The following is a 14099-nucleotide window of genomic DNA, read 5'->3' on the forward strand; positions in this document are numbered from 1 at the left end:
CAGATTTGATCATAAATCAGTTTCAAGGACCTTTTTTTTTTTTTGCGTAAAATTGCAGGAATTCGAGAAAGTCAAGGAAATAAAAAAATTTGATTTCTTTTAAGCGCTACCTGATAAAGGAATAAATATGTAATCAGTTTCCGTGATAATAATCCTATGTCATAAAAGCTGCGTATCTTTCCAGAACAGACAGTCTGTGACTTTAATACAGAAACAACGACTTTCAAAATAAGAGCTTTAGATGCTGTTTAATTCATGTTGATTCAACCGACTGGACGCACACAAACAAAGTGACGTCTCCGACAACTCGACGTGGGTATAAAACTAATTTGTAATATGGAATCACTTCCTCTGATAACAAGTATTTAATTAGATCGTTTTAATGTGAAGAGCACAAACACTTCCTGTTTCTCCTCTCGTCGTTGAGTTTTATTTGGTGATGAAAAGCAGATTATTTTTGTTAATGAAGTGAGTTTCGTTTGAAGATATTTACTTTATGACGTCGATACTTTCAGCTTCTGCTGATTACTTTATTTTTTTTGCGGAAAAATCGCAGGAATAATAATAATAATAAAAAATATGCACGCTCATGCAAATACCGCTGAGTTTGCATGAATGTGCGTTAATCATGTTTCCCGAAGGGACTTAAGGAATACACTTAAAGACTTTTTTTTTAAAAGGATCTGTGAAGTCTGCAACGTATATTTCTTCTTCATTTCATGCCTGAACCTGCAGACCGACGGCGAACCGAAGCCGCCAAATGAATGCGGAGGAGTAAAAGATCAAATATCCTCCGAAATGAGGAATTAAATGGAATAAAACGGACATATCTGAGTACAAAAGTCCTACTTAAGCTCATTATTTGCTTCGAATGTACTCCGTTACTTTGCACATGAAGCGTAAAGAGAAAAAAAAAAAAAAAAAAAAAAAAAAAAAAAAAAAAAAAATGCCCGCCTTCACATAAACGTACGTTTTAAAAGTTCAAACAAATACTAATGCGGCGGATTTACATTCATAGCTTGCGAGGCGCGGTACATATGTGAATATGCACACCTACAGAACTCAGACTCCCCCCCCCCCACCTCCTTCACCCACTTCCTGAATGCAAATGACAGCATACCGCGAATACAAATGGTGTGCACCCGCATGTGGAAACACACGAACCCGGGAGATGCATCACGGCGCGCTGACAGCACCTTTAAGACGCCGTGAGAAACACAACCGGCTCCCCGGAAACGCCGAGCTACAAATGGAGAGAGGCAGAGACGGAGCGAGCGGGAGGCCAAGGGAGACCCGACACAGTAAATAAAAATACAATTTCCTCCAGTGACATGCCCATTCTGTTGGAAGCCTGACTCTAATTATTCTAAGCACTTTGAGGGATGGCTTTCCACCGCATTAATCTACACATCCCGCTCGCCTAGCCGCAGTAGATGCACTTTTAACTACCTTAAGGACGCCCCCCGAAAAACTCTTCCTAAAACCTCGGGAGGAGCGAGATTGACTTTGTACAGTGATCGGGTAAAGTGCTCCGCCTGAGTGCATCTTTCTCCAAATCTCACAGCAGCAGCAGCAACAACAACAACAACAGCCGTGCAACAATTTTAATTTTCAATTTCAAAACGGCACATCTCCTCCACACACACACACACACACACACACACACACACACACGCACGCACACACACACACACACACACACACACACGTAAAAAAAAAAGAAAAAAAAAAAGAAATGGGGGGGGGGGGGGTACACGTGGTTGTTTTCCTGTGGGCAGGAAAAAAAACACTCGTAGCTCATTTGGAAGTGAGATGACTCGATAAATCACCGGGGACCATCAATCAATCAATGAGCTTATCAATACTCGCAGGGAGGAGGGGGGGGGGGACGAGGCTCCGCCCACCATCGAGAGGCCATTTTCGGCAAGAATATGTCGGGCAAATGGGCTTTTAACATAATGGCTCTGTCCACTCGTGCCGAGTGCGAGATTGATGCCGTCGCGGTGTTTACGTGTTGACGCCGGCTGTAATCGTGATACACGGCTGTTTACATGTGACGTGATCAGACGCGAGAGACGGCTCGTTACTCCGGTCGTGTTTATACACAAAAAAAAAAATCAAAAAAAAAATCTAAAGACGATCAAACCCGTCTTTGAAAAGAAGCTCCTCTGCTCTCTGATCGAGCTGCAATATATCTGCTCTTTATAAACATCTGGCCCCTCGGCGGAGAAAGAAAAAAATGGAGATTCAGAAAAATAGAGAAGCGGAAGCACAGATCTCTCTTTCCTAATTAACCACCGCTCGTTTTATAAGTGGAAAGTTTGTAATGACAGGAATTTACACATTCTTTTCAACACACACCCCCCTCCCCACACACACACACACACACACCCACCACCCCCTGAATGGACGCAGAGGGGCCGAGCTGCTTTGGATGTGAACCTCAGGGCAAAAAAACAAAAACCCTGCAGAAACAGGATGAGGCTGCGAGTGAAGAGCGAAGAGATGTGAAATAAATCACAGGGAGAAAAAGAAAAGACAATCAACTGACCCGTATTCATCCGCCGCAGAAAACAGTCCCCAACGACTAAAAACAGAGGACCAGAAGACCTCCGCATGACTCCTCGCTCACACCTTTTCATCACCTCTTTAAAAAAAAAAAAAAAAAAAAAAAAAAAAGGCAGTATTCAGTCAGAAGGATCCGTTTGTTATCAGCGGGAGCAGAAACCTGAGATTTAGAGAAATTTCTATAATTCCTCACTGGCTGCGAGCGCCGAGTGTTGGCAGGTAAATTAACTTTCCTCTAAGTTACCATCTCCAACCCCACGTGCCCTTCAGCAGCAGCAGAGCACTTACCCCCCCCCCCCCACACACACACCAAGAGTCAACGTGTGTGTGTGTGTGTGTGTGTGTGTGTGTGTGTGTGTGTGTGTGTGAGCACACCGCGGGCGACGCCTGGAAGAAAAAATAAAAAAAGAGGGTGCACACTCAGCAAACTGGTGTTGAATTAATACAATTTTTTTTTTCAAAAAGAGTATAAAAAAAAAAAAAAAAAGGCGGAATGGATGAATAAACAAGCAGCCAAATAAATAAATAACGGTTTTTTTTTCTTATTTGGAGGGAAATTTACTACAGTTGAGGACAGAAAGTGAGCAATTTGTTTCTAACATTGATTTCCACGATAGAACAAAAAAAAGAGGCAGCTGCACTTCTCTCTTTTTTTTTTTCTTCAGAAAAGTAATCACGGATGTGATGAGGAAGCATCACTGTGACGCGACTCGGACTCTCTTATTGTGTTCATCTGTTTTAGCTGCCTGTGAGACGAGGACGTCGGTCACATGACGGTGGACATGAGACGCCGAGTGTCCCTGCAGACGCATGTTGTAGTTTCCAAACAGTTCCTCCAGGATTTCAGAGGTTCTTTTGATTGTTTTGCGATCAAAACGGTTCGATTTTGCGGCGGATTTTTTCAAAAGTTATTTGTTTTAAATGAGTTTTGTGTGTGTGTGTGTGTGTGTGTGTGTGTGTGTGTGTGTGTGTGTGTGTGTGTGTGTAAAATTGCAGAGACTTGAGGAAATTGCAAAAAAAACTTTAAGCACTAGAAAGGAATAAATATCTGTTCACTTCCTGTGATAGCAATCCTGCTGCGCATCACAGAAATATCACAAGAACAGACAGTCGGGACTGTAATACAGAAACGACATCAGCTGTCAAAATAAGAGCTTCAGATGCTGTTGAATTAAATGTTCATTCAACACACAGACCGGCTGGATGCACACAAAGTGACGTCTCTGACAACTGGACTTCCGGTTTCCTTTCCAGAGTTTTATTTGCCTTCCTGATGTAAATGAAGTTATTTTTGTTCGTAAAGCTTGTTTTGTCTGAAAAGATGTACTTTATGACGTCCATACATTCTTCTTTTTTTTTTTTTTATTTTGCAGAGTTTGCGTTTCAATAATGTAAAATATTCCACAAAAAAAAATCCCAACAGTAAAAATGAACTAAATTACAGTTCAGGCGGTAGAAAACTGTAAGAAAACAGGAGAATCGAAATCCCTGCGGCTCTTTTAGCGCAGATTCTCCCACACTCAAACGGACAGGAGGGAAAAAAAAAAAAAGAAAGAGGGAAACTGATATGTAGGTCAAATTACCAGATGGTGAAGACAGAAACACTGATGCAGTTTGTTACAACCTGCAGCCATAACCAGAGCCTGTCAGGTATCTCTGTAATGATGGCGGCACGTACCAAAACAAGGCCTCACTAACGAGGGAAAGTCTGGACTCTGGACATCTGGATCCAAATTACAATTAACATCAAAACCACTTCAGGTTTTTTTGGGGGAGGGAGAGGAGGGGAGAGGGGGGAGGGGGGAGTCCAGACTTGAGACACTTCATCCCTTTTCCTCCTAACAACCAGAACATCCAAACCAAACTGGAACCGAACCTCATCCTCCACACGGCTAACGATCGCGACCCTCATTTATTTCATTGTTTTCCAACACGCCTGCATCGTTTATTTAAAGCCCAGAATCAGCTGAACATGCGTGTGTGTGTGTGTGCTGCTATGTGGCAGCTGACACAATGGAAACAGATTGCCACGGTGGCTGTGCAGCTCTCCATCACATCTCGGGACCGCGAGGTCCCGGGGTAGAGGGGGGGGGAGGGAGGGGGGTGGGGTCCATGCCTGCGGACACGCGACACCGGCCACCGGCCATTACTGTTAGCTAATTGGAGTTTTCCTCCGGGTCAGGCTCGCCATCTGCGGTGCGAGGACACCCCCCCCCCCCCCCCCCCCGCTCGATAGCACCCCGGCATCGTTTTTTAACACTCGACGTGGATCTCTATTCTCTTCCATCCACCTTTAAGGATGGAGAGATGGGTGGAGGGAAGGGGGGGGAGGGGGGGAGTGTGATCCTCCTCCACCGCAGCTGGTTAATAGGAAAAGTCTCCGTCTCCTCTGTGCACCATTTATCATGTCAAATGTTAATATCTTTAAAGGTCAGGCCGAGTCATAAAGAAAAAAGAGCCTTGACTAAACTTTCCCGGGGATTTCCAGAGGTCTAATCACCAATCACCAAATCTGAAGTGTCTCTTTTGATTGGCTTTTGATGGCACTCGTTTCAAAGTGAATCATTACACACACACACACACACACACACACACACACACACACACACACACACAAAAGGGGGGGGGGGGGCGTTCAGGAGACGACAGTCGGCTAATTTTTTCTTTTTTTTACACACTAACACGCGGAGCGGTAAAAAGAAATAAAAACTCTGGATGGAATAAAACCAGCTGGACAAAGAAACAAAAATCCTGCAGCTGAAAAGCAGCAAATAAAAAGAAGAGGAAGAAAAGAAGAAGAAGAAGAAGAGGAAGAAGAAGAAGAATTAGGTTGAGGGGAAATAAAAGAGAGGCCGAGGAGCTAAAGACTGCGACTGTCTGACAAGTGTCACACTTGCGCTTCGATCCAGCCTTCCTCCGGCGCTAATGACTGTCAACACGACAAGCAGGGCCGTCTGAAGGGGGAGAAAATTACTCGCTGAAAAGCAATTGACTGACCCCCATCATTTCTCAGGGAACCAGTGACCTGTGAATATTTCATTATGGGGAAAGTCGTGAGGCCCATATAAATGGGGGGCGAGGTGGTGGTGGTGGTGGGAGGGGGCGGGGGGGGGGTGTTGATCCGCTCCAAAGAGGGAAAGCGAGGGCAGACCTGCCCGTCGTGTCGCCTCCACAGTGTATGTTTAACAAAGAGGAAATGAAAAAGGACTTATTTCCTGTTTTTTAAGGTGATGTAGATAAAGAAGGGAAGAAAAAACAAAACAACAACAACAACAACAACAACAGAAACAAGTCAGAGATGGAGAGAGGAGATGTTTGGTGGGTCGAGGTCAACGCGTGCCCCCCCCCCCCCCCCTTTTTCTGTGCGACATTCGCCTTACACCAGAGAAACATCGGAGGCCTCGGCTTGCAGCGGGGCAGCGAGAGAAAGAGAAGACCAGAAAAGATGAAAGAAAATCAATCCCCCCCCCCCACCCCCTCCCCTACCAAGCCTGATTGATCGGTGGAGTTTTGGACAATTTCATCAGGAGACTCCACTAACCAGAGATGACACGACCCATATTGGAGGCAGAAGGCATTGTGGAGATTGATACCCGCATTAGAGGCATCAGGTCGGATAAACGCGGCGCTCCGGCAGTAAATACGGCGGGCCCGTGTGCCCCCTCGATGACGACTTAATGCCGGAGGATAAAAAAAATCCCCCCCCCCGGCCCACACTTTACTTTTCAAACTTCGACTTGGACGGGATAATTGAGTCAATTAGGAAGCACCTTAATCCCCGGGAAGGGATCTTCAAAAGGAGAAATGTACAGTCAAGGTTTGGTCTTAAGGATATAAATAAAAGAGAGTTCGGAGATGGTGTGTGTTTATCCGACGAGAGCGGCAGGATTATATCTGATCTCGTTCAGGAAACTTCACGTCACATATTAACTTCTTAAAGAAAAACTTTTAATTCGTTTTTTTTTTTTTTTTTCTCAAATGGTGAAAAAAAAACAACCAAAAAAAACGTTTTTGGTCGTTGAACGTCCGTCGACGCTGAAAGGAGCGTTTAATTACATAAAAACAGCAGAATCAGGTGTGAAAATATGGTTTTCCAGAGGAAGTCGATAAAGCGTGTCGTGATGGAAAACTTCGCTGCTCTCTTTTTTTTTTTTTTGCCGCGCTTGTGTCAAACCAAACGGAGGGAATAACTGCTGATCGAGCAGATCGGGAAGGAAACCATGAAATACTACATTAGAGAGGGAAAAAGGACAAAAGCAGCCACCAGGGTCTGATCACCTCGGGAGGGGGGTGGTGAGGGGAGAAGGGAGTAATCGAGGGTCAGTCGGGCAAAGTGACGATTCCCGAGGACCGTTAAATATTTCAGCAGCACCCGGCGGTGCGTTGGAGGTCAAACGCCTCTGTTTTAAAACACAATAAACGGACAGCTTAAAAAATAAAAAAAGACATTTCGCCTTATTTTCTTTTAGTCTAATTTCCTCGTTGCAGCTCGGAGAAGTTAAGAGGATAAAAGTCGGGTCTGTGCTGGTGAGCAGGTGGAGGGGGAGGGGGGAGGGAGGAGGGAGGAGAGGAGGTGGTGTTGGGGGGTGACGTGACCGTGACTGTCGCTGACATTTCTAAAATCATTCACACATTTTAATTCAACAAAAGGCCTCCGTCTGATATTTGGTTTTAAATTTTTTTTTTTTAAAAAGAGCACGGTGGGGTTGTGTTGATGGAGGAGGGGAGGGGTGGGGGGGATTTAAAAAAAATAAAAAAGTAAAAAAAAATAAAAAGAGGCTGGCTTCCAGCTCATCAGACTGGCATCCTTCCAGATGAGAAGTGGAGTGTCTCGCTGATATACAACACCAGCGCCAGTGTGACACTGCACATGGATCGGGTCCATGTGTGGCTGGCTGGCTGGCTGGGTGGCTGGCTGGCTGGCTGGCTGGGTGGCCGGCTGGCTGGCTGGCTGGCTGGCTGGCTGGGTGGCCGGCTGGCTGGGTGGCCGGCTGACTGGCTGACTGACTGGCTGAGCATCACTTGCTGCAGCTCCTGCAGACGAGTCCAACTCGGAGCCTTTGTTGACGACCCAGTTGTGTTCGCTTTGTCCCGTCAGCGCAGGTAGAAGCACGGAGACACGAAGCCACAGAGTCCGGTCCAGAAGGCTCCTGAAACCTGGCAGCTGATATCAGGAGACTGGATATAAAAGTGGACGCGGCCTTTTTAGGGTCTGAAATCTGGAACTGGAGGCTTCGTAACGTTCACGAACAGACGGGCGACGTCACCGCTGGTTGCTGCTGCGTCCGGTTGGAGAAGCTCCGTTTCCCCTCCTCATCCTCACGTGGTAAAAAAACGGGGGCTTGATACTCCCGTTTCTCTGTTTTACATTCATTGCAAATGTCCGCAGGAAAGTTGATTAAAGCCGCAGCGGAGACGTGAACTCCTCACCTGCTCTGCCTTTCATCACTGCTGGGGGTTGGTGGAAGTGAGGGGCGGGGCCTAATCAGCATCTCGGGGTGGTGGGGTTGGGGTCGGATTGGCCTGGATGTGGGTGGCTGCAGAGAGCCGGATAGTGGTGGGTGCTCATTTATCAAACACCTCCTCTTTTTTTTTTTTTTCTTTCTCACCTCCATCAAAAAAAAAAAAAAAATAAAGTAAAATGTGCCGTGCATGAAAAAAAGAAAGAAGAAGAAGCAGCGTCTCGTCTTTGAGCTGGAAAGCTGTTCTCTCCGTCCTGGTGGCCAACGATCAGTTCTAATGAGCTGGAATCCTCAAGTCCTCAGCGCCGCCATTAAAAGGAGCCCTTGGGTGTTCGCTGGAGTCGGTGACAAGACCATCGGTGTGTTAGAGCACTGAAATGCATCTGCAGGACCTCCAGCGTGTACCGGCTGAACTCTTGAACCCCCACCCTCACCCCCACCCCCACCACCACTACCCCGCCCCCATCACCCGATTCCTCCTCAGCGCCGTTGTTTCCTGATCCCATTCACCCATTTAGAAACAATAAAAAAAACAAAAACGGTCAGAATGACTTTCTCGGACCGGATTCAATAGGTACTTCAAGAAAAAAAAAAAAAAAAAAAAAAAAAAAAAAAGGAGGGGGCCTGCTGGGATTGGCTTAAATGATGAAAACTATTGTGCTCAGAAAAGAATCAATCGGTGCTTTTCAGTGTAATTCGATTCTATTCACAAAGGGGCTCGAGAGGCAATCTTAAAATGGAAATGCCACTTTGCTTTGGAGTGGACGAGGAAGACGAGGAAGACGAGGAAGAGGATGAGGATGATGAGGAGGAAGGATGGTTTGCATCTTTCCTGCGGACAGCACACCTTTCAATCACGCCGGCGTGTAAAGCTTTGCGCCGAGTATTCTCGTTTTTCTTTTTCTTAAATCCGTTTTTTTTTTTTTTTTTTTTTTTACATTTACACAAACTGCGATATCGGAGTCATTTAAAAACGTAGATCAGCTCCTGAAAGCAGGAAATAAAAACTAACGTTATCTGTTTTGTTTTTGTTTTTTTATAACGCGATGTTCAGGCAGCCGGCGGAGAGCCCGACGGGTTCCAGCGCTGCTGTCGGGGACGTTTCATATGGTTGCGTAAGATATAAGAAATTTGACATCCTCAGAATAACAACGTGTTGTTATCTAATAAAGGCAGAGCTACAAATTGGTGCATGTAGCTGCTTTGATTATAAAAAATTAAATAAATAAATAATAAAAAAAAAAGAGGGCCAGAGGGCAACGATGGCACGAAACACAGCTTTTTCATCAAAATTGGCATCTTCTCCGTCGATTCAGGTCGGGGTTGTTTTCCACGGAAAGGAAGAGTCTCTCTATCTCAGGATGTCACTTATCTCTCCGACTGGTAAAGTGCGGTTGAGGCTCCGGTCAGCATCCTTAACCGCCACCTGTCACTCTAACCCCCCCCCCCCGCCCTCTTCCAGCCTCACCTGCCTCGTCTCGCCGCCGTGGGACCGGCTCGGTTTCAACCTGGCTGCGGTCGGAAACGAACGGGATGAGGTGGACGGGGGAGTTGGACTGCAGGCGGGCGGGATGGAGGAGGAGGGGAGGGGGAGGGGGGGTTGTTTGAGGCTAACCCGTTGGGGTGCTGGGTTCAGGAGGGCCCCCGTCTCCTCTCGCCTTCAGTCCGTCCTGGGGGGAGGAGAAAGAGGAGGCCGTGTCTGCTGCATCATTGATGAGAGGCGGTCGACTCTATCAACTCTATGGTGATGTCGGAGGCAGAGCCAGTGCCCCTCCCCCCCTCACCCCCCCCCCCCCCCCCCTCCACCCCTCCCACTGGCACTGTATAATCAGCCGCGACGACCGGGAACACCTCCGGGAGACCCGTGGCAGCAGGACTCTCGTGAAGTTTAACGCGTAATAAAGACGGCGCGCTGCGAAATAATCCATCACACCGAAAACTTCTGAACATGAAAGCTGCCGTCTGCGTCGGTGAAATTTAATTTTCAAGCGCACGAGGGAAGAACAATGAACTAATTAAAAGATGCTTCTTCAGGGTTTTTTTTGTTTTTTTTTAAGTTTGATTGAATCGTGGATGGCTTGCATCTCGGAGAGATGGAGAGTTCTGTCAGAGACTGTTTACTGTAAAATGCACCGATGGAGACAGACAGCAAAAAAAAACAACTCTGCTCTGCTTTCATCTGCAGCGAAGACAATCATGTCACTTTTGTTGCCTCCTCAGATTTCCTGATCAAAGTGCCCGAGTTCACTTCCCAAGCCTTCGAATCACATCCACGCTTCTTTTTTTTTTTTTTTTCCGCGACTTGAACTCTCGATCGATTCCTGCTGTTTGTGGATTTCAGCGGAAAAGGAGTTGCCAACTTCTCAGACAAAAAAAAAAAAAAAAAAAAAAAATCTAAAGCAAGCAGATGACAACGACGAGTAAAGTGTGTTTAAGAGGCCCGACGTGCGATGCGGAGATAAACGCCCCACGCGTTTTGATCCGCGTGAAATAACCTTTGCACTAAAGATAAAAAAAAGATCCTGTCGTAATCAAATTACAATTAAATACATAATCTCCTCCTTCCTTCCCAGTAATCGGTTCCCAAAGTCCGAACCATCCAGAAACACCAAATCTCCTGTTCTCACCTTTTTTTTTTATCAAACTTTTCAAACTATCAAAGATTTCTGACTGAAAGTTTATTTTCCTTTAGTTCATCTGTGAAATAAGATTATTAGCGTCGGTGATGCTTAATCGATCTGACGGGGATCCTTTTATCCGACATCACGGATGTCAGAAAATAAACCGCTCCCGTAAACGTCATCGCTTTATTTTCACTTTAAGAAAAAAAAGATAATAAAAGTAGGCAAAAAAAAAAAAAAAGAAAGTTAATTTTAACTGCATTTGCTGAGTGTTACACAACATTTTTTTTTTTGCACATGAAAGATTTGCTAACAAGCCTTCAAATCCTTCTGATGTTGACGAGCTGCCTGAAACCATCACAACCGCCCGAGTCGTCCACGAAGTCGCGTATTATTTCACCTGCAGGACTCGTTTACTTCGGTGACATGCGGCTGCAGTCCGTCCGCTGTATTCAGAGAATCGGCCGTTAAATATTTTATTCCGCGCCACCTGTTTCCGAGCGCTCGGGCGGTTGACCCGAGAACGTCGCCCAGAAATGTCACAACCCCCCGCCCCCCAAAAAACCTGAAATATAATACAAAAAAACACAAAAAAGAGCCGATTCCCATCCTGGAAGCTACAACATGTGCGTTTCAGATACGGCAAAAATATTTGGTGTTAAAATACTGAAGATATGAAACAGAAACAGAAAGATTTCACCACAAACAACAAAACAAAACCGGACGTCAACAAAGTCGGCTCCATTCAAACGGGGAGATTTCAATGCTTAGCGACACATGAATGGGTGGGGGGGTCGGAGGGGGGTGGGGGGGGGGGCGAGAGGTATTCAGGAAGTGTACCTCCGCAGCACCTCCGCTCCCAGAATAGTCTCCAGATTTACCGGGTCTCTCCGGCTCTTTGTTCGCTCGCCGCCTGCAGCCTCTCGGCTCTGCTGCATTTTGGTGCGCACACACACACACACACACACACACACACACACACACACACACACACACACACACACACACACACACAACAAAACACTTGTTTTTAAAGAGGGAAGAGCTCGAATTTGATTCAAACTTCAGAGGATTAGAGGAACAATGGAGAGCGCACGCACACACACACACACACACACACACACACACACACACACACACACTGTCACACACACAGGAGCGGTCTCTCGCCCCAAGTGGGAATGAACTGCTCCAGAAAAGGCCAGGGCCTTAGCAAGGTAATTAACCGAGGGTGCTTGTTTCACATGGCAGAGTCCATTAAGTGCCATGTCACACTGATGTCAGGGTAAAGGTAGCGCACGCACACGCACGCACGCACACACACACACACGCACACACACACACACACACACACACACACACACACTGTCGGGAACACACACGTGCTCGCTGCCTTTAAATGGGGGTCCGAGGTGGAGATAGTGGAGTGAGAGGGAGAAATGAACAGGTGGAGGCGGCGACGGCTCCTCTAACCGATCCCTCCATCGATCGGCAGCACCACCAGCCCCGCCGTGGTGATGAGGAGCTGGAGGAGCAGGAGGAGGAGGAGGGTGTGTGGATGTGATACCCCTCCGAATACCCTCTAATTGCCCTGCCTGGGTTACCACCACCACCACCACCACCGCCACCATCCCACCTCTCCCCTCCCTCCCCCGCAGCGATCCCAGCAAAATGGCCCCCGCAGTAACTGATGGAGCAACAATTCTGCTGGCAAAGCTGGAAAGCGGGCCTCGATGTGAGCCCATTAGAAACGGATGACCACACCAGATGCTCCGAGAGAGGAGAGAGGAAGTGGGCAACCGCAACGCTGAACAAACCGCGAGGGCGCCACACACCTGAGAGTTGAGTACGAACACACACACACACACACACACACACACACACACACACACACACACACACACACACACCTTTTCTTCTTCTGCTACTCAGACTCGCTGCTTCATCTCAGATAACACCGTCCCCACTGAAGAGACTTCCACACGAGCTGACCGAAGGTTTATCTCCCACTTAACAGATGAGCCGAAGGAAACAAGAGAGGCACTCGGGGACTGAAGTGAAGAGGAAGGTGGAGGGGGGGGGGGGGGAGAGATGAAGGGGACTGAGAGAGAGAAGAGGCGGAGCAACAAAAACAAACAGAACAATAAAAAGAAAAACAAAACAAAAAAAAGTTGATTTGAAAAGGAGCACAGGGGATGCAAGAAGAAAGGCAGGTTTCTCCGACTGCTCTTAAAAAAAACCGATGATCACACCGAGCGTCGCCTGACACTTTGATTGCACTGAGCGTGCGAGTGTGTGTGAGTGTGTGAGTGTGTGTGTGTGTGAGTGTGCGAGTGTGTGTGTGAGTGTGCGAGTGTGAGTGTGTGAGCGGCGGAGCGTGGCGCAGCGCGGTGACGGATGGATGTGCGCCCGCAGCCCTGCGAGCTGCCGTTACGCTGCCCAGAGCAGCACCGCAATTAAAGGAGTAAAAAAAAAAAAAGGAAAAAGGGAGGGGGTGTGGATGCTGAGACCGGAGGAGGAGCTGGGGGGAGGAGGAGCTGGGGGGAGGGGGTGAGGGGGTGTCTGGATGGCGAGTGCTGAACTGAACACTGTGCTGATTTGTGCACTGACTGTCCCCTAGAATAGGGCCATGTATTTTTAATCAATGTCAAAGTGATGAAGTGTGTGTTTGCCACAAAAAAAAAAAAAAATCCCCTGACAAACACAAATAGAGGAAGACGAACTCCCCCGTGGCCCCCCCACCTCCACCCCCCCACACACACATAAGCAAAGAGATTTTCCTGCATCCGACCCGACAATACCTGCTATCAAAAATGTCTTCGTTACATAATAAAGACGTGAAAAACAAAAAGAAAAAAAGCTGCTTAATTCTGAATGTGATTTACATTTTTAATAACAATAAATAACCGCTGCGGACAAGTGGTCGGCCGGGCCGATAATTAGAAATTGGCGGACGGGCGGCCATCCCTCAAAGACAGACACATGCTGACGTTACTGCAGGTTATCTGGTATCGGGAATCATTCCTGAAGCATAAACAAGCCGGGGAGATAAGCTGGCCGTCCTCCAGCAGCCTGTCTCCTCAATTTTACAGGCCTCTTTTCCCCTTTCAGCCAATTCAGCCCCAAATATCGATCAGCAGAGAGAGAGAACGGAGAGAGGAGAGAAATTGAAAGAGAGGAGGAGGAGAAAAGGGAGGAAATGGAGGCCAAGAGAGGTGCTGGTGGGCGATGTGGGTGGATGTTGCAGAAAGTTTTGTTTCCAACACGCATGATAAAACCATAAAAACAACAAAAAACGGGACGAGAGAGATCTGAGTTGTCTCCAATTTCTTTTTTTTCTTTTTTTTTGCAAAGTCATCTGATCCGCAGAGAGAGAGATCAGATCATTAACCCGCAGACCCGTTGACCTGAGAGGGGATGCTCCGCGATCCCGGACCGAGGCGCCGAG

At 47.1% G+C, this 14099-nt stretch overlaps 1 protein-coding gene across 13 annotated transcripts in view; it reads right to left on the reverse strand.

Moving 5' to 3' along the window:
• The window catches only part of LOC138207845 (RNA binding protein fox-1 homolog 3-like), a 361299-nt gene that overhangs the window by 52731 nt on the left and 294469 nt on the right, over positions 1-14099 (reverse strand). Inside the window, exon 2 of one of the 13 annotated variants that reach the window (XM_069165390.1) lies at positions 9499-9700. The exons of the other annotated variants lie outside the window; for them this stretch is intronic. The gene's annotated coding sequence lies outside the window, so the exon portion shown is untranslated. The remainder of the gene's footprint in view (positions 1-9498; positions 9701-14099) is intronic. 13 annotated transcript variants of the gene reach the window in all.

Source organism: Embiotoca jacksoni, unplaced genomic scaffold, assembly GCF_022577435.1.
Source record: "Embiotoca jacksoni isolate LCO1_2020_lvr unplaced genomic scaffold, fEmbJac1.0.p SCAF_34, whole genome shotgun sequence".
NCBI lineage: Eukaryota > Metazoa > Chordata > Actinopteri > Embiotocidae > Embiotoca > Embiotoca jacksoni.